General features: G+C 43.8%; 2 non-coding genes and 1 pseudogene across 2 annotated transcripts; 2 read left to right on the top strand and 1 right to left on the bottom strand.

The window, feature by feature from the left end:
• Positions 1-2,178: 2,178 nt before the first annotated feature.
• LOC117148414 lies at positions 2,179-4,061 on the bottom strand (annotated as a pseudogene).
• A 2,080-nt stretch (positions 4,062-6,141) lies between these two features.
• Positions 6,142-6,214, top strand: Trnar-ucg. Its single transcript has one exon. It is a non-coding gene; the product is annotated as a tRNA-Arg (tRNA).
• A 237-nt stretch (positions 6,215-6,451) lies between these two features.
• Trnas-cga lies at positions 6,452-6,533 on the top strand. The gene has a single exon. It is a non-coding gene; the product is annotated as a tRNA-Ser (tRNA).
• The last annotated feature ends 14,937 nt before the right edge of the window (positions 6,534-21,470 follow it).

Below are 21,470 nucleotides of genomic sequence, written 5' to 3'. Positions count from 1 at the left end.
TTTCGAAGAGTATCTTTTTTATGCAGAACAATCCGTCAATACTTTGGGATGGATCAACGATCTTAAAGATATACATACAGTTCTATAATTTTCTATGGTTTAAGTAGCCCATTGGTTATGTTGTACGCCTATGAGACGGTAGATTTGAGTTCAATTCTACGGTAGTTGTGCTTTATTTATAAGGAACTGTTAGAAGTTCGTGATTTTTATTTATAGATCATTCGGTTCTTTCCCTTTCTAATTCGTGACAACTCAGAAGTATCTCTTTCTAATTCCTTGAAAAAGGTGGTTTAAATTGAATATGATAGCCTTTAGAAATTCTTCCGTTTCATACTGTGTGTTTCTAGCATTTCAAATCGTTCGATTTTCCATACCACACCTTAAACGAGAATAAAATAAAAACAAGTCCCTGCCATTTGACGACGATAAGCGAGGAGCAAACTCTTACCTTGGCACCCACTTACAGTTCCCGGCAAGTCGATGAAAAAGTTTTCGACAGGTCTCAGCATTTTAGGCCGTCTCGAATGCCACAAAAACAGGACAGAAATAAGCAAGGCAAAAAATTGGGATGTGGCTGTCTTTTAAACTTCAACCAAATACACTAAGGACTAAGAACTGACTTTTCTCCAAGTTAAACAAGTTAAATATTTATTGGCAATTCCATTAAACACCGGTGGTAAAATAAAGAAATAAAGAAGACCGACCATTCATTTCTGCATTGAAAATGATCTAACGCTTAAGCTGAACTTACAGTGTTAAGTAAACAAATTAAAAAATTTATTTACAAGCAGATTTAAGTCCATATTACAAAAACCTAGTTTAAAATATAATATATCAATGTTGAAGTACCCCATTGTGATAGGGCATAAGAAGTCGGAGAAATTGTCGCCACAAAAGTTCTCGAGGACCCTCGTCCTCCGTCTCATTTGGCCGGTCACGCCCCCTTTCTTTTTGCCGCCCACAATTGTGGCTTTTGGCCTGATGTTGCTGTCGTTGGACTGTGTCTGTTTCCTTTTTGGCAGACGCCGTTATGTCTCGCAAAGTTTCAAGAAACTGGTTCTGTCCCGTTCTCGTCCTGGCCGCTCTCCCCATCCCCTTCCCACCCACCGCCGATAACTTTCTGCGTCATATTTTCGTGGCTGTGGATGTGCTACTCGTTTTGATATAATTTATTGTAAAATTATTTCCGTTTCTCTGTTACTTTGTGGCTGCCTCGATTCCGGTTCTCGAACTAAAAGATAGAAAGCTCAAAAACAGTTTTTTCTTCCAGTTTTACAAAGCTGGGAAACACACAAAATTTCAAATTGAATTTCCCTACATAACAAAGCTTAGTTACCACTCTTATTTAATAGACCAAACATAAATACATTTATATGTATGTATACTAGGCGCCTTCGCACGCTCTCCTTGTGCGCTTCGTCACTACGTGGATTACCACAACATGTTACCAAAACTTCCAAAGAGCTCTAAAGAATTCCAGACAGCTTTTCGCAAGTGTAAAGAGCGAATAAAACGTGTCCCATCAAAGGGCCCATTTAATTGGCGTCTATTTATGTCATCGCAGATAGTGCAGATCGCACCGATCGAGAACAGATCGTGAGTGACAAAGCCGAGGTAAGGATGTCTCCAGACCTTCGAAACAATGAAAATTGATATTGTGGAAAATCTTAAAGGCCGCAATCACCGCTATCGGTATACCGGCTCCTCTCATTACGCATATCGGTTGATGTGGCCAAACTGCAAGCGCCGACTCCCAGCTGCCAGTTCCCAACTCCCAGTTTTGGGCCCAAGGATTGCGACTGGACCAATCCAGTCCCCGGATCCAGCGGCCAGATCAAGCAACGCAGCCGGCGATCAGGTCTGTCCATCATTATGTCAACGCTCTCAATGCGCATGTCAATCAAGATGAAGTGCCGCTGATACGTTCGTCACAGGACTTCGACTTCGCTCTGGCCTGCCCGACTAGTTGATTGCCCCACCCGAATCCCAGTTGGCCCCCAGAGTTATTGAGGAAGCATGTGCCCATGGGTGGGAAAGAATTCCGGAATGTCCAAGCTGGCCAAAAAATATCAATATCAAGTTAATGAACATTCAATTTTATTCATCCAATATCACATTTATGAAACATTCGAAGAAACTAGCAATATCCTTTAAGAACCCATCTTAAGCTTAGATATTTATGATTTTTACAACACATATCGTGGATTTATAACTTTGCTCCGAATAGCCGGCATCCTATGACGATGGCTCTCACTCATTTCAATTTATGAGAAGCGCCGAGAAGGGCTCCCTTTTACTCTGACCCTCAACTCCGTCCTCAGCCGCTATTTTATTATTTGTGCAATAATTTTTTATTGTTTTGCTTGCCTTCGGTGTGCCCTTTGGCTTGGGACTGGTCTTGGGCGTAGCTCTCTCCTTGGGAGTTGACTTGGGTTCAGTCCGGTCTGGTGAACTTTCTGCGGCAGGAACAGGAGCGTCTCGCTTCAAGGGCGATACCTTGGCGTTCCGTGCTGATGGGGTGACCTTTTTGGCTGTCTTCTTGCGATATGACATGTCCTCCTCCGCATCCTCTTCTCTGACGGAGATTTCCTCGTCCAGTGATGAGTTCAAGACTGGCGAATCAATTTTTGTGGCTTTCCTGGCTGTTGCTGCCTTGCTCGTGCTGGGCGGACTTAGGTTATTGTTGCTGTTGGGTGTGCCTTCAGCTTGAAGTCGAGATCTCCGCTGTTTGGAATTTTAAGCTGTTTGAGCGCACTTGAGAACCAACTGCTGCACTTGTCGTAGTCCGGCTCCTGTTTGTGTGTTAGTTTTGTGACATACTTCATGAAATCCCCAATTGGCGGGGGCACTCCCTTCGGAAACAGCTCCTTCAGACTCTCGCCTATGTTATCCATAAATGCTTCCTTGGCCTTTTGGACTTTGAGGGGTTCAGCCAGCAGTTTCTGCGTGACCCACGGCAACTCCGCGCCCAGCCACTCGATAAGATTGTAACCAAGTACCTCCAGATCAGCTCGCCTGGTTGGCACGCCCAGATGAGCATCCCTGGATGTGTATTCTATGGTGCCGTTATGCGTCTTCTTGGGGTCCGGCGTAAAGTCACCGGTGACGAAGTGTGAGGCCAGGCCAAAATCCACCAGATACGCCTGCGCAGCGCCGCCTTTTCCCAGGCCCAGCAGTATGTTGGCCGCCTTAAGATCGGCATGAACGTAGCCTTTGCTGTGCATGTACTGATAGACGTCCAGCATCTGAATGGCCAGTCGGTAGACAGTGCCCTCGGGCAGTCGCCTGCCGTTCTGCTCCAGAAACTTGGTCAGATCGCTTCCGTAGCGCGGCATGACTATAAATCGATGTTTTTCACCATTCACCTCCACGGAACCATTGGCCAGTATGTAGGGCATTCCCAGCGACTTGAGGCCGTTCTTCTGCATGAACTGTTTGATGTCCTTCAGCTTGGCGTTGCGCAGATAGAAGTGCATCTCCACGAACAGAGGACCATTGCCATGTGGCTCCTAAGTATACGATTTTAATGGCAAATCTCAAAAATAAAAACCAAACGAGCGACACACACGCATTTAACCACAGCATCGTAATTCTTCTCACCCACTTTGCAAGCGGCGTAGATCTCTCCGAATCCTCCAACTCCGATCGAGGGCCCAATGCGCCACTGCTCCTTGGCCAAATCGGTGAAAACTGTGCCCTCCTTCACCTTCTCCGGCATCTTGTACAGCTTGCTCTTGGCCTTCTTGGCCGCAGCGGCGGCTTTCGGCTTTGCTACACGCGGCATCCTCTGGTCAAGATTGTTGTTAAAAAGCGGCCAAGTACAATTATATATTCAAATTCTACTCGAAATGCTGTCAATTGAGTGACAGCTTAAAAAAAAGTATCACAGCAAGACTACTTGTAAAAAACAACTCGGAGCTGATCCTGGCGGTGGCAGCAGGACGACAGCAGGATTCCCTCATCCGTTTCTCGTCGTTTTTCGTCCACTTTCAATTGTTTGGCAGCCCTTCCAGCGCCGCTGAACGCTTGATATTTATTTGTTGTGTGCCGGCTATAAACGTGAAATTTACTGCGGAATGTCATTTAAAGTACAAACATTTCGGGCCCTCACCCGTCGCTATTCCTTATTCCTTCTTTTTTTTTTATTTTTTGGATATATTTACTTGTATTTTGTCGAGGGCCGGACTAACGGTTTCTATGCACGCCAAATGACGCCGCTGTCGATGGCACCGTCCTGAGTCAAACGTTTTTTTTTGGCTTATACTCTATCTGAGGGCACTTTAAAATATGCACTTAAAGGCAAAATTAACTGATAAGAAAAGGATCGATGTGTATTCGAAATATTACAAATTGTTGTAGATTAGGCACTGATAGCTTGCTTAATTTCGGCACTTTTTAGGAATGCAAAATAAAGCGGAAACTAAAAGCCGACTTGTAATCGATTTATTTTCTACGGAATGTCCAAGTATTTATTTTTAAATGAATTGAAAGTGTATTTGATTCTTCGGTGGACAGAGCTTACCAGCACTCTATTTTTTCTGCCGTATTTTATAATCCTTTTCCTCTTTACGGCTCGAGCTGGAACAAGGCATTTTGCCTGTCTCGTCCTGGATCTGCCCCTTCTCACTCGCCCACTGTCCTGCTCTCTCGCTTGCACACAGCGTTTGTCATTATGTGGCTGCTTCCGGATTATATTTTCGGTAGGAATTTCTGTTTATTTTGCACGTCTTAGCAGCTGCCGCCGTTACACACGACCGCCCGAGGACCTCTTTCGCAGGACAACGACGATAACGGCGTTGGCGACGACCGGAGTATCCCTTTAATTTCGTCAAGTGGCCTAATGCCGTTCCACTAAGTGCGGCTAATCAGCTACCAACAAAAACCGAAGCGGAGCGGAGCGGAGTGGAGTGGACTGGCGCTGTGGAGATCCAAATCTGAAGCGGATGTCGCCGGTTGCGCTCAACAAGGCCTCTGCTCCTGCGAAAAGGACACGGCGTCCGAGGCTCGCCAAAAATTAATTATTAAGCCCGAATATATTCGCCGAGATATGAAATAAACTGTCTGTGTGTTTCGGCGAGAAGGAGTTACGGTGGGGACGGTAAGAGCTCTATCTGTCTGTCCCACAACCACCTGACCTCACCTTTGATTTAGTTGTTGTGTGGGGCTGTGTTTTTGCGGTAATCTAGATTTGGCAGGAGACCTAAGGACAACACTGACCCGTTGGATATTGCCTACAGAACGGTTAAGCTAACAGCGAAAAACACTGAAGTGGCACCTTTAGATACCCTAAAAGTTACCGAACTATGATTAGTCTCATTTGTTGTAAAAATTAATTACTTTGTGTTTTATTTACTTATAAATGATATTGCATCATGGTGGTTTTTTTCTCCGTGTAAGTATCTGAATTAAGCCAAAATTATATCATTAAACGCAGCCGGTAGGATTCGAACCTACGCTCCCAGAGGGAATCTAATTTCTAGTCATACAGATCCACGTCAATTTTTAGACCAAAATCGCAGTTCATTCAATTAATTCAAGTGATTTAAAGTCGTGACTCGGTTTATTTTGTCAGATTTTTCATTAATATTCAACGGTCAGTACGAAATGTATGAGTTAGTATAGGTAAATTATGATGTATCTATTCATTTCATCATTTACTGACGCTCTATCCCACCAACCCAATCGAACAACCTCTCTCCCTCTATACCCTACAACTTCTCTCCCTTTCTCGCTCTTTTTCGAATTCTTTATTTTTACGCATGTGTTATACTTGTTTTACACAAGCTAACCAACGTTGAACAATCACAAAGATCAAAACAGATAGTTTTTCCACACAGTTAATATGTATGTGTGTAATATTATTAATATAATATCACCACTTGACAGACTTACATTATAATATTATATCCCTCTCGCTCGAATTCGTGATTTCACGCAGTGCGTGCGAGTGTAACGCATGATATTACGTGGCTCTTCTATTAGCAAGGCACTATTAACTGTTAAACTATTGGCAATATAGTTGCCATTTGATTGGGGTGTCTTATATGCGGTTATGACTTCTTTCCTTTTGTATCCTTTTATGCTCGAGTCCCTACTCAGCTGGTTGCTTTTCTTGGCAACTTAAGCCACGTTTAAACAACTGACCGTGTGGCCTAATGGATAAGGCGTCGGACTTCGGATCCGAAGATTGCAGGTTCGAATCCTGTCACGGTCGTAAGAATCCGTTTTTGTTATATTTTCCAAACTTTTTGGTTGACATTTTAGAACAGCTTACAGCTAAATTCAGTGTGTATATATTTTTGGTTTTCTAACGTCTTAAACATTTTTTGTGTGTAAATCCTTTTATTATCCTTCAATGGACATTCCAATATTGGCAATAATTATTGTAGAAACAGTGGAAGAGTGAAAGTCGACCTTCAAGTACGTAATTTGACATCAGCATTAACAAGAAGCAGTCGTGGCCGAGTGGTTAAGGCGTCTGACTCGAAATCAGATTCCCTCTGGGAGCGTAGGTTCGAATCCTACCGGCTGCGAATCGAATTCAATTTTTTGCACTTCGCATGAGCTACCGTATTTTTATGCGCCTCAATTAAACTTGATGACAATTTAAAGTCCGTCAGTACACGGGTTTTGTTTCTCGAGCTGCCGCAGCGGTTTCCCAATTAGGAGACAACAAGTTTATTCAGCCATCACATCCAGCCACACACCCACTCATAGATGGCCTGGACCTTTACCAACATCATATCCTGTTTAATTACAATTTTCCTGTGGTCGCGTAGCGTTAAACCAACCAACCAACAGACCGCGTCCCCGTCCGCCCCTTCGGTTTTTTCCAATTCAATTATTATGGATGGAAATGGTTGATGGGGGGCCCGATGGCATTTTCTGGGCGGTGATCGGGATCTGGTCTGGGAAATATAGGGGATAACATAGTTGGGGAGGTGCAAAAACGGAGGCGAAAAAATACTAGTAAATGCCCACGACATTGGTGCATGTGAAACATATTGTTGGTGGGGAGACAGTCTCGCCCTCTCTCACTCACTCCGCGCTGTTGCTGGCCCGCTCTGTTTTTAGTTTCCGACTAGGCTGACCGGGGAAAGCATATATATAATGCCATATAGGATTCGATCTGAGATTGGTGTATGTCCTCCACGCGAAACGCTTTCTAGGAAGCATTTGAGCACTAAGCAATGTCCACCTGAATAAACGATGGAAGTTTCCAAATTTGGTTAATTTTATATTCAGAATAGTCTTTCATTTTCTCCTTCATCGTACAAATTACTTTTAATAATTGTTGGAATATTTAATAACTTATAACAAATAAGATTAAAATCTGTCTTCAAGAAATTTGTTTTACCAAAATCGATATTAAACAAATCAGTACAAATAATTAAGTGCGTCTGAAAGAGACATTTTTATTAATCGACAGGGTATTTGCTGGTTTTATTATCTGGCATGCTGATTTTTTTATCCGCTGCTTTTGCCACTGATTGAGACTTCACTTTTTGCAATCGATGGCAAATTGATGAACACAACAGACCCGCACACACACACACGCACACACACAGTATATAGTGGAAGAGCGAGATGGCTGGGGGGGCTAGAGAGGGAGAGAGAACGAGAACGAGAACACTGCGGAGTAATTAACGTGCACACGCGGCAAGGCAACGGCACATAAGCCACCCCCTGCACCGGCGAAGGGTTAAAGGGGGTGGCTGGGCGATTGCGACGGCGACGCATGCAAATCGCAGGCGGGCACATGGGCGTAGCCTTTTGGTCAGCACTGTAGCTGCGTTTTTTTGCATTTGCTGCATTCGCGCTGCGATTGGTTGCGGCCAGCAGCGCCTCATATCGATGAGCCGCTAACACCCACCAACTCACCCATCCACCAACTCAGCCCGCTCGCCCGAAAAGGAAGCCCAGCCACACACATATGGCAACTGGATCAGGACCGAAACGAGACCAAGCACCAAAAGGACCAAAGGACCAAACGACAAAGGAACGACATCTATCAAGCACTCTGGGCCTTTGTTATTCCCGTGCGTTGCATTGGGGTTGCAGTTTGCACCCAACGCGAGGTGGATAGCACACCCATAGCCCATAACCCTTGTCCAAAATTCCAGCCACAACCCAATCGGATTCCAGAGCAATCGCTGATAGGCCCACGACCAGCAAATTCCGTCCGGAACTTGGTGACTTTACTGGGTTTCGCAATTAAAGTGAAACAGTAACGATGCCATCCCCCCTTTCAAATTTATCGGGGGGAACGAGACCAGACATCAGACATGCAAAATTCAAAACACAAAACAGAAATCCCAGAAAGAGCCACTCGCAGTAGGCACACGTTCATGTCCGGAATTTAATTTTGATAAAGGTACAAAATATTGACGATACATCAGAGAGGTAATGGCCAAAATGGGCTGGGTGCTAGGAGGTTGCCGTGGGGCTGTCTGAGTCCTCGAAAAGGACGAACAAGAGCCAAAAGTGCGGAACTACTGAAAGATGTGGTAAGTGGGCCAGAGCAACTTGGAAAATACTCTAAAAGGATCAAAGAATATTTAGAGAGTGATTTTGAAATTGTATAAATAGGATATATAATCATCAGACTTGGCCTTGCAGTACTTATACTTTTAATAACTTAAATTAATCTATTCTATGTTTGATGTTTCTCACAATAGACAGAAAGTACCAAATCGAACTGATCAATGTAGGGAATTAACTTTTTGTCAAGAGATTTGGGGGCAAAGAAAAAAGCGCAAGCACATGGCTAGCATATTTTTATGGAATACTACCAAACCCACCCAGCAGATCCATCCACACCCACATTTGCACCTTCTCCCGTTTACCAAAACAAGAACAAAGAGACTTTTTTACGTTAACAAAATTTTTGCAAAGTTTCTCGTTTTTTTTTTCGTGTTATCCTCTGTATTTTCGAGGAGGAGCCGCATATAGCAGCCAAAAAAATAAAGAAAAGGAGTGGAGGGTAGAGGATAGGAAACGCAAATACGGGAATACATAAAACGAGGCACAAGCCGGCGCTGGACGGTCTGGGCAATGGGGTCGCAAAGCAAAGTCCGCATTCGCGAACCCCCAAACCCAGGCTCCAACGCCCCCCTCACTCCGCTTGGATCGTCCCCTATGTGAGTAATCGGCTGTCCATGTACATATATCCGTAAATGTCAGACGACATCACGCTCCACTGGACACACTGACGACGGCGCTGGCACTGGCGACCGATGGAGGCGCCTCCTCACGCTGACAAGGCCAGACCGTCGAAACCAAAGCCTCCCCCCAACACGCCCCTCAATGGTTAGCCACCTCCATGGAAATCCCCTCCAGCTCCCAGTGACCACCTGCCCGCAAAATATTGGCGCAAACATTAAGTAAGGTAGAGAGTGAGCCAATTCTGCACTAAACGAAATGATGTTGAAATAAACGATTAAAAACAATAGAAAACAATCCGCTTTAAATGAGAAAATAAAATATTTATTAAAAGGCTTAAATTGTGTACAGTTGGTTTTAGAAAACACATTGCCAGCTTCAAATCCAAGTCGTGATATGCAATTTTCTGAATTGATTGATCGATTTAGAAATTGATTTATACATATCAACTGTTTTAGCATATAAACCCTGAAATTCCTTTGAAGTGCATTGGATTTATTTTTTGCCAAGTGTGCTTACAGTTTGAATTATTTGAAACAATATCCTTTTAAAAAAATGCGATACGATTTGAAACGATGATGACAAAAAATCAGAACAGCACAGGCTTGGTCGCAGTAGCCACGAGCAGGAACAGAAACAGGACTGGGATGATATTGAGGATGACGATGAGGATCAGGTTGAGGACGAGGGCGAGGAGCTTGGGCCAGACAGGTGTTTGTCAGGTGGCCGGGATGGGCAGCGTCTGTCGGCCTTATCAAGTCGAGGTAAAAAAGCCGAGCCGAAATAAGAATGGCAGAAGAAAAAGTGGCCCACGGATGACAGGGCATGTGTGTGGGCTGTTGTAATAACAAAAGCAATAACCAAACAAAAGCTTTTGGCCAAGTCATTGACCCACGCTTCGCCAGTTACCAAAAATGCGGAAGTTGGAGGCGCTTTAAAAGAGCCGTCGTTCGATACGTGTATATTATATGGGCAGACGGAAGTCCTGCCCTTTGAATAAAGATAAGCTTCAATCACTTTCAAATAATGGCTTGCATTTGGGTATTGACAGCACGCTGTTAGGCATTTCATGGCTTAAAATACATATGGTGATATTTAAATGGGTTTTTGGATATAGCTCGAGAAAGTATATTATGTATCATAGTTGAAGCTTGAAGCTTTTGGTCGGAATCGATTGTTTTCCTAGAGGTACTCCCGCCTAATCCGTGGACCCGATACCTGAATCGATAGCCAGTCCTGGTGATAATGGCTCACTGGGAGAGCAGCTCGACTCGATGGCTGACCGCAGGACGTGGCTCCTGGCGGGGGATTCCTGGCTTGGCTCTTGGTAGTTGGCACTTGCTTCTGGCCAACTGTAATGGCGCTCCATTTGTCTTGGCCAACTCCGGCAGCTGTGCAATCTGTGTGCGGACGGTTGACAAACGACGGGGCTCCCAAGGAAAGTTGCAGCAGGGTCCCCATCTTCGGGACGCAAAGTTTTCGGGGCAGCAGTGAAATGGCTCAATCAATTAGGCGGCTGTCATAATGTCTCCCCCGGGATCTCCTTGCGGATCTCCTTGGGAAACAGCTGCCTCAATCGCTCTGCATGTTGCTGCAACATCAATAAAAACAAAAGCAAAAGCAAACGCAGACGACAAGTAAAATAAAGGAATAAAAAATAAGGCACCGCTGCGTGCCCTTTTTAACTGCATCTCGTATCTTATGTGATGAAATTTATGCTTAATTAAAAGCGACACAAGGCGTCACAAGCAACGCACAACGCGTTCGCCCAGATAAGACTCGAAATAACCAAGCGGGCCATCGGCGGGTTAAGGGGCTCAGAATCGCGCGGCAATCGCGTTCAAGTTCGGGAACTCGCGCACAATTAATGCGATTTTGAAACGCACAGATCGCCGAGAGCTGTGGACCAGCTTACACCGAGAGAAAATCGATTCAATGTGACGTTCTAGTTTAATTTTCAAAAATTAATTTAGTTTCCTGCGAAGTTGTTTTATTCTATTCTTTACAAATACTAATAGATTTTAATAGTGTTTTTTTAGATTTTTCTAAAGTTGTAATCTTAAGAGCCAATTTACTTTTACATCTGTAGTTTTTTGAAATGCCTTTTCAATTGGTTCTTTTTGTGGGACAGATCGTGCCCTTTTTCTCTCAGTGTTGGACGCGGGAACGCGGCTTGGCTGACTGGTCCCACTAATTCAATTAAAGACGCAGCTTCCACAAGACATTCGAGTACAACTGCACCACTCAAAATCAGCGAACGCACGCATGTTGAAGTGGCACAGCCACGATGGATGAACGTCCGTCCGAATGGATGTGGTTGTGGATCCCCAAGCTGGCTCCGAAATCCGAATCCAAGTCCAAGCTTAAGCCCACGGCCAAAATGAGTGGAGTCTGAGATTGAGAGAAAGGCCTCACGTTTGTTTTCGCTGGCTGTGGATGTGGATGTGGATATTCTCCCACTTCCTCGACGGTTTGCACTCATTAGTCTCCCACAACGTGAATTAAGATAATCTGCCAGTTGGACTTGGTCCGGGGTTTTGGGGTACTGCATATATATGTATACTGTATCCTGGATAGACGGAGTTCTGGTCCCCTTTCGGATTCTGAAAATGAAACTAAAGGCTGGGCGCTTGTTGTGCAAATGAATTGTTGCTGATTTCGTTTGAACGATTAGCGCCAGTTTGCCTGCTGCCTCTTCGATCTGTCTTGGCCAGATTCGGCTGGCGAATGGATGGGGGAATGCAAATGGAAATAGTCCGGCTGGCATGCTTAGCAATTAGACTAATTGCATGGCCCCAGCCCCCAGATTCAGGTTCGCAACTAGCCTCAAATATCTGTATACTCTGCCTCACTGCACACAGTGGAAAAAAATCGGCATTAGAAGTGGTCAAGTGAAATCGTTATTAGTGAAGTGGCAGAGAAAAAGTCACGATAATATATTGAACGTTTTTTGAAAAGGGAAATAACTATTACGAAATGTTTTAATTGAATTTTGCCTTTATGCTATAAAAAAACTTAATACAAACTTAGTAGGAAATGTATTTATGGCATGCTAGTGCAGATAAGACTCACTTTGTGTTTGTTTGTCGATTTTTCATCGTCCAGTTTCAACTTTTGGTGCTCCTTCACCTGAAGGTATTGCGCATACGCACTGTGCGCCCTGTGCACCCTGCAGCTTGCGCCTATTGCAATATATGCCTGCAGATTGGTCAGTTCAAACACTGACATCCGGCGGAACCCCCTCTCCAGCCCTGCAGAGCTCCCCACCCATGACACTTGCCACACATGCCACTCCAACGATGGCTCTGTGCATGCGTCGTATGGGCTGAAGCCGGATGGGTTGGAGTCGCCAGTGGAGTTGCTGGCTCTCCCGGGGGCATGGTGGCCAGGGAGGGGCGGCTTAGGCCAGCCCAGGCCAGGCCACCCAGTGGTGCAGCGGATGCAGAGGGGCAGGGAGTGGCGGAGGTGGTGCTGCGTCAGTAGCAACGCCTTCGCATCAACCAGGACACCGACAAGAACTCGAAAAAAAGGGAATTGCTGCAGCAAAGGGGTAGCAACAATTGGACATCAAATTGGTACCATACCCTCAAAAATATTAATCTTAATATAGAACTGTTAAATTAGCTTATTATTATTATTATTATTATTCAGACTTTTTGCTTAATCTTCTGGGTAAGAGTATTTTCGGCGCTTCATCGATGCGACTTCCTGTGTCTCTGATTGCTGTCCACCCAAAGCCCATCTCCAATTTTCCGACTCCCTTCATTTTTTTTCGGCTTGTCGAGAATCGGGCAAAGGAGTGAATGTGGGCGTGGGTGTGGGTGGTTGGGTGGTTGGGTGGTTGGGTGCTATAGTCAGTCATCAACAGCAGCGACAGCAACAACAATCGTCGTTCAGCTGCAGTGGGCTGCAAGTATCTGTGAGTATCTGTGGGTATCTCTGTGTGCGTTGAGTCCTGGGTCCTTTCCATTTAGTTTTCCTTATATTTTCCCTCCGCCTTTCGTGTTGTTGTCTGGCTGGCAGGACCTGGCAGGATGCCTTTTGCCTGCTGCTGCTGCTGCTGCTGCTGCTGCTGCTTCTGCTGTTGCTGTTGCCTTTTGGCCTGATGATTAATCGAATTAGTTTCTTTCTTTTTGTTTCGTGTGTTTCACTCTGTTCGTCCACCCCCCGCCCCCCACAACACACGCTCTTTTCATTTACATTTTCTTTTGCACTTTTCCAGCGTGCATATATTTTTCAGTGTGTGTGTGTGTGGTGGGTTAGGGGGTGGTAGAGGCAGGGGATTTAGCTGACCAACTGCGTCCGGTTGGAGATTTTTTGGCAATGCTGGCTGGTTGGGGGAAAAAAGCAGAGGGATTCACATTTCCATCCTGACGAAATGAAAGCCTCTGCCAAAGGGGGGTCACTTTTTTTGCTGCGATGCTTTGGGGCAATAACTGCAAATTGCATGGGCGGCACTCAATTTCTTCCCGCTTTTCCGGCTCCACCGCCCTTTTGCCTTGTCTGTGTTTTGGTGTTTCATTTGATTTGCTGTGTGTGTGTGTGTGTATGGGTGCATGGGTATGGCAAACGCAATAAGAGCATCAAAGTGCACACACACACACAAAAGCATCCACTTGCAGCTCTTGGTAGGTTTTCATTTTCATGCCATATCCAGCGACTTTTTTCCTCCCTTCCAATTTTTTTCCCACCCATTTTTCCCCTATTCTTTGTGTTGTTTTCTCCCTGGCCTGCCATTTTTAGCGAATGACTGTTGCATAAACGTCGTCTTTGTGTTGTCCTTGTTGCATATTGTTGTATTGGTGTGTGTGTCGATGTATGTGCAGCTAGTGCAGCCTCTCATCGATTGCCATTGGCGTCCTCGGTCCACATGTGGTATGAGCGATATTCTTTTGAGGTCCTGTGAAAATGAACAAATGGCCAGCGTCCCGGAAGTCATAATGGAACTAATTGCCAGCGGGGAACTTGGCTCGCCTTCAGCAGCGCTAAGTGTATTTTCTCAGTCATCCGAATGGAATAATGTGATTTTCGCAAATCAGGAATATAAATGATGACCATATAAAAATATTATAAGAGTGTTTTGTATTATATTGACATACATGTATGTACGTACTGCAAGCTGAACTAATTTATCAAAAATATTTTCAAATATTATTAATGCAACATTTTAATCTAACTAGGTCGCGTCAGTTTGAAAGCTCAGTGCAGATAGGTGACTTACATTAGCAATAGTTCTGATGGCATTTGAAAATAAATGTGCCACACAATCAAATCTCAAAACGTCTTTGAATGGCTTTAATAAATCCAAGGCCTCCCTTTGGGGAGTGCAGAACAAAGAAGCGAACAAGAAATTCCTGCAGCTTCTTTGGACCCCACCATACAAAAGGGCGGCCCTGGCCCCTTTGCCCCCTCCTCCCTTTCACCTATAGAAGTGACAGGGTCGGAAAATGCGATGGCGATGGGGGGATAGGGGGGTAGGTTTGGCTATGGAAAGTGTGGAAACGTGCTAAGCACATTTCATGCAGCTAAGTAAGGATATTAATATGCGTCCTTGCATTGCACACGCACCGAAGGACACAGGGGTGGCGAAAAGGGGGTTTGCGATGTGGTTGTAAGGGGAGGGGGGAGGGAGGTGCATAGCTGCGAAGGGTCCTGGCCACTTGGCGTTGCGTTTCGTGCGGCAACCAAATGAAATTGCAATGAAAATGAAAATCTAACGACGACACCGAAGACGAAAATGTGGGGTAAAAAATGAAACGATATCCTTGAAACATAAACCGGTCGAAAAGGAAGAAGGAATGCAGGCCGCTGACACCAAAAACAACAACGAGGGTCCTGGCATCTCCATCTCCATTCGCCGCCCGTGCAACATCATTCATTTTGCCCCTCGCGCTGCGGATTAAGGTTATTTCAAGGATGCCGCTGCAGCTACAAAACTCCTTAAAAAAGAGGAGCATATAGAATATAGGGGAGTTTGTGGGGCAAACCGAGGGATGCGGAAGACCCACAAATGCAGCTAAAGAAAAATTCTCCTTTTGCGCGTAAACATCATCAAAATTCATCAATCTCTGCCAAAACTTGGGAAAAACTTTACGTCCGCCCTCAAAAAAGAAGAAAAAAATGGAAAAAAGGCACGGTTTGTAAAAATAAATGCACAACCTGCTGATTCCTTTTGCCTACTCATATTTCACCTATTACCTAGCGTTATCTAAACATTTAAATGTTTTTAATGAATATTTAAAACGTTTAAGTTTAAAACGCAAAATAATCATTTGTGGATTTCCTTATTGTTTGGTTATTGGAATATTGATTGAAGATTTTTAACTTCAAAGTAAAGCATAATAATAATGCCAATAATAATATAAATTATTTTTTTGTTCCCTTTTAGCAGGCTAACACAAAATGTTGATACCCCGGTCATACCATCTGAAAATGTCACTCGTTTTGCGTTGTAAGATGTGTGTATGGCAGGGGGATTCCCGGTATGGAGTGGGTATGCCTGGAAAGACGGCAATCAGTGGGGTTTTGGGGCGCCAGAAATGAGGAAAAATTGGGATGGCAATGGAGGCGGCTGGGCGGAGGTGGCTGGGTGCCGCATTTTGGCATTTAAGCGCAACGACGCGTGCAGCACGCAGGACTCTGCTATGATGGCATCGTATACAGAGAGCTCACCAGACGAGGACGACGAGAGTTGCGCTGCAGCTGCCTCCGTTCGTCCCTCCGTCCCACCGTCGCCATGTCCTGATGAGCCTTATGAAGGACATGCCGACCCACGCGCCTTGGCATTTGTGTTCCGTATGCGATGGAGATGGGTGCCACTTCCTGTGGCACAGCAAAAAATTGGTAATGGTGTTTACTATAGTTAAGAAACAAAACTTGTTTTTTTTACATATATATTCAGCTAAAAAAAAACTAATGAAACGGGAAAATACTATTCTCTTAACATTTAATCAAATCAATATATATCCTTTTTAAGAATATCATAGGTACCATTACACTATCTGCAGCAAGTTATGGCCATATAATATTCTGACATTCAACTCCAATTTTCGCCAGTGAGCTGCTTGTTCTCGTCCTTAACGTCCTGCCGTTGCTCCAGCGATAACCTCAATTTTTGGCACCCTGGCCAACAAAACATCCTGCCCGGCAACGTCTTCGCCCGCCCCTTGATCCTACAGAGATTTTATGCCAGCTCCTTGCAGTTTTCTTCTATTTTTTTTTTTTCGGCATTTCTTTGCTTATTTTTCAACGTCGCCTTTTTCTGGCTGTTTTCCTTTTATTTTGCCTGATAAAACTCTTTTCATTTTGTTGTTTGTTGGGTTCGCTACGTCCTTTGCCTTAACGCTTTTAACAGTAATGACGAAAAAGTGTCAGCGTCCTCGACTCGAAGGATAATAACAAGTATGGACAGGCATAGACGCCATTTTCCACCCCATACCAGGACATTTCTGGTCTTATTTCTTGGCTTGTTTTTCCACTCTTTGTTCTGGTTCGATGCTGCCTTTCCCATCGCCCTCATCCCTCCCGTCAACTCGTTGATGTTCTTAATTGATGAAGAAATTTGGGTTGTGATACAAAAAAATGAAGAAAAAAACGACAGTCGAAAAAAATATATATCATCGAAATAAAAGAATGCCAAAACGAAATGCACAAGAAAGTAGCATCGTGAAAAAATGCACTAAAGACCAAAAAGTGGTGCTGATAGGACTTGAGTAGTTGCGCAGACGAAAAGTGGTACAAATAGATGCAGGCTTGTGCCAAAAAATGATGCAGACTGCTAAACATTTTAATGATTAAGCACAGGATATATATTAAATCCACCAAATAATATGTATATATGAAATAGTGCCAGAAATCTATAAAAGCAAACTGGTTAGTTGGCAGCATTTAGTTTAGCCCTACAATTGAAAGCGAAATATATAGATTATATATCAGCATCAAGCTCAAATGAAAACTTGTCAACCTAAAATTGCCAACTTATTCAGTTTATTATACAATTTCGGACTCGTACCCCTTTTCCTGTTAACTGCGTTTACCCCTTCTCAACACTGAATCGTCACTTAGGTGTTCGTCAGTCTATCTGAAATTACCTGGGTTCCTGTAATCTTCGCACTTTGCACGCCTTTTATTTATTTATTTCTTTCGCTTCTTCACATTTTCCTGTTTTATTTTATTTTTATTTTCCTCTTTGATTGTTGTTGTTGTTGCATTCGCTCAGTTTCAATTTCACACAAATTCTGCCTAATCTATGTAAATGCGATTAAACGCTTTCCGAAAAGCACTGGAGTTGGGCCGATGGAGCGGGGGGATGGCTGGAAGACGTGGGGATGGGAGGGCAGGAGGAGGTCAGGAACCAGTCCTCAAGTTTAATGGGCAAAGCGTTAATGAACACGAAGTTGAACGCGACGATGACGACGGCTCAGTGAGCAGCGAACTGGCAGCAAGGTGGCCCAAGGAACTCAGCTCCTCCTGACCACCCCGCCCCATTAACCATCGGCCAGGGTCACCCTCTCCTGGATACTGAGAGAAAAAGTGGCTGGCAATGACTCTAAGCTGATATCTTAAGCACAGGAGCTACTAGCTATAGTTTGTTCTGAAGAGTTTTAATAGTTTAAGTTCGCCTTTAAATAAACTGAATAAACTTCTTTCGTATTGTATAAAATTTAAAATTTTTGCATTGAAATAAATATTAACTATATACTTAATTGATTAATTATTAAATAATTTGTATACCCATAAATATACCTATCAAAGCGAGATGCCAAGCTTTTCGCTCCGTGTAGCGGCAGGACTTGCGTGGCAGTGTTGCCGTGGTGCAGATGCCAGTGGACAATGCGCATGCGCAACGCATGTGTCTTGTTTGATTTGGAGATTTCACGGAAATTGTGGCCAAAATACAGCCACAGACGGGCAAAAAGAAAAAAAAAATGAAAAACGACTGGCAGCTTGCAGAAGTATTCAGTTTTGCAGTTTGCATTTCTGCGAGATCTGCTGAGCTGGAGCTGCATTCAATTTATGAACTGGCACACAACTTAATTACACATTCATCCAATTAAAGTGTGCAAAATGCAATTCATCATCATTGGGGGGATCCAGCGAAAGAGGGGGAAAAAGGGGAGCGGGGGAATCGAGTTCCGAGGGGCAGATCAGCCGTTATGGCCAAGTTCTGTGGCCAAGTTCTAACAGCAATTAAATGCATTGCAGGTGCAGCTGGAGGTCCCACTAGCAACTTGTTCGTTTCACATGCAAGCGGCGCGTTAAATGCTCATCTACATACGGACAAACGGACATACAGACATACGGACATACAGACATACGGACATGCAGGCATGCGGACATATAGACATCCAGAAATAAACATATATGTGGTGTGGCTATTGGTAGTGCATTTCTTCGCCTTCAACTTGCGTTACCTGTAAGTGGCAGTGGTCGGGGGGCATTTAATTTCACCGATATAATTCCCATCAATCGGGGGAATTCGCTGGAGACAGCTGCCTGCCAAATCGCACTTCATATTTGTGGCAACCCTCAAGAGTTAATTTTAATGCATTATAATACTTTATTATTTATTCTCACAGCTGATGTAAAATAAATACATTAATCCACAATACAGCAATCCAATGACTAGATATTATAAAAGGGAGTCAAATATACACCTGTATTAAGTAGCTTAATATAATGGGATTATAATGGGATTATAATAAATAAACACATTGAATAGTTCCTGTTACAATTGCTGATTCATTTTTAGTCGGATGATTATCTAGATTACTCTAATGAATCTATAATATAGAAGAGTTGCTGTTATTCCTAGAGATCCATAAATTAATTATTCCGACCGTATTAATATTTACACCTTGCATATGCATCAGCTATTTTATTAAAGTCATAATTCTGCCCCTCAATAAACAGCACACATGGAACTTATGTACAGTACGTATCATTCGTGTAATTTTCTATTCATATGGCCTGCGGTTGGGTCCATTATAAAACCATCCATTGGCCGTTTATCATGATCAGCCCCCGCCAAATGGACCCACTTAAGATCCCAATAATCTGCACTATATCTGCGGCTGCAAAGTGCGGGGAATTCCGGCTAATTGCCAAGGCAAACAGAGCGGTTGGGAGCACTGTGATTATGGCCAGCCGCTTATGATTGAACAATCAAACACGCCTCCCCGAAAACGCCCACGGCCCAGGGGCGATCTCAAAACGAGTGCCCACTGTACTTGGCTTAAGGAGTGTAGTGTATGCCTCTCCGTTAGACGCACTCACTATCTACGCCAGTGTTAATTACAGGGGGGGGCTTTGCCTCTTTTATTTTTCGCCAAGATATAGGGCTTGGATCATAATCACGGGTTCGGACCGCAATGAGTGCGTCAAGAACGGCGACGCTTCCGCCTTTTCAAGCTGTCTTGCCACATTTAATTGCCACCTCGGCGTGTGCGTGGGCCTCGTATCCATTATCTCGTGACCGCTCACGAGGATTACACTGGTCTGCCCCCATCCCTAACGCCCAGTCGATCACGCACTTCATAAACGCAGAGTGCGAACATCCACAGAACTCAGCCACAAAACATGTTGCACCGTAATCAAAACTACACGTTATCTCGTTAATTCATTAGTTAAATTATATTAATTAATTTGAATTTATTAAATTTACAGCAAATCCTCAATTCATTACTCAATTGAAGGCATTGAATGAACATAACTTGGTGATAGTTTCCCAAGGAATATTCCCTCATTTTATTAACCTATATACATATTGCTGATCTCTCCCTGATGATACGATATTCTCAGGGAACCTTTCCCACTTTCAATAATCTAATCTAATTCATACAATTTTTTCTCAGTACTTAAGCCAGTGAATCAAGTGCAACTCCAACTCCACTGAGCTGAACTAAACTGCACTGAATGCCTGTCTTAGGGTTTCCGCTTGGATTGAGTTATTAATTATGTTCCGCACCTTCCCACATCGCAGCACCACCCTCCTCTCCTGCCCCACCCCGTTCTTTCCCCACCAAAAATAGTGGAGAAGAAAAGAAGAACGCCCCTAACTTTACTGCCATTCCGTTCTATTCACTCCTATTTTGTTTTTATTCCGTGTCCAAAGTTGCTGCGAGTTGAAATGAATGTGGTAAGCAAAACATTAACTTGGCCGTCATTATTGTTGGCTCGGAGCGAATTACGTTCTTTAAGTGAGAAAAATTGCAATTTAATCGCGATTATGATGATGATGATGGGTCTGCAGATGAACATGCCATTGCAGTTGGGGATGATGAAGGTTTTTCTTTTTTTTTTTTTTTTTTGTATTTTCGCTGGGAGGAGAAGTCAAAAGCGCGGCTAGATGGTTTTTACTTAAGGAAGATGAAGAATGCACTCGATGACGTAATGAGTGACGTAACAAATGATGGAAATGAAGAATAGCCGCAGGTCCAAAAGAAGTACTCTTGATTAACATTTTGCCTTTCTAAAATCATGATTTTTTCACACTCGCCCCCGCGTTATCATATACATGAATGGCTTTTAATACAAAAAACTGTGACAAGATCTGAAAATTGGGTCATCGAAGATTGACGTACTTTGCAGAGGACTCCCCATGGTCACAAATCAGCATTTGAGCCCAAACCCGAACGACATTCTGTCAGATACAATTCGAAATGCCACCGAAAAATATTTGTGAGATAGTTGAAAATGTCAAAATTGCGATTTACATAATTATAATATTATTTTCTCCAAGTAACAAAACTAATACTCTTAAAGTTTATACATGTTTTTGGATAAGAAAAATACAAGTATGTTTCGAAATACACACAAATGTTGCAGGACCTTTTTCACGTTTTCAGCTTCATTAACTTATATACACAATTATTTGGCCAACTTTAATTTGAGCCAAAACTATCGGATAGCCCGCTTCAATCCGAGCACCGAAAACCCATGTCAGTGCGTCTAATTTAACTTTTTCTATTACATTGCCCATTGGCCCCATGCATTTGTCACGCCAAAGTCAAAAGCAGAAAAAGGGGGAGATATTCCCCGGATGGAAGTGGCGGGTCCTGGGAGCAGGGGGCCAACGACGAATCCTTGAAAGACACTGACATTCTTTCCGCAGCCCCCACGTTCCCAACCCACCATTTTTTGCATTTACTGCGACTGCCATTTTAGCGCTGCGTCATTGTGTGACATTTTGCGTGGGGGTCAGAAGAGGACGAAGGATGCGGAGCCGGTTAAGTTTGCCTTACTTAACTTAACCCCAGTCAGCCAGCCAGCCCCAAAGCTACACACACATACAAACGCACAGGGTGGGG

The sequence above is a fragment of the Drosophila mauritiana genome, chromosome X (assembly GCF_004382145.1).
Source record: "Drosophila mauritiana strain mau12 chromosome X, ASM438214v1, whole genome shotgun sequence".
Taxonomy (NCBI): Eukaryota; Metazoa; Arthropoda; class Insecta; order Diptera; family Drosophilidae; genus Drosophila; species Drosophila mauritiana.
This window is presented reverse-complemented; position numbering and strand designations above follow the sequence as displayed.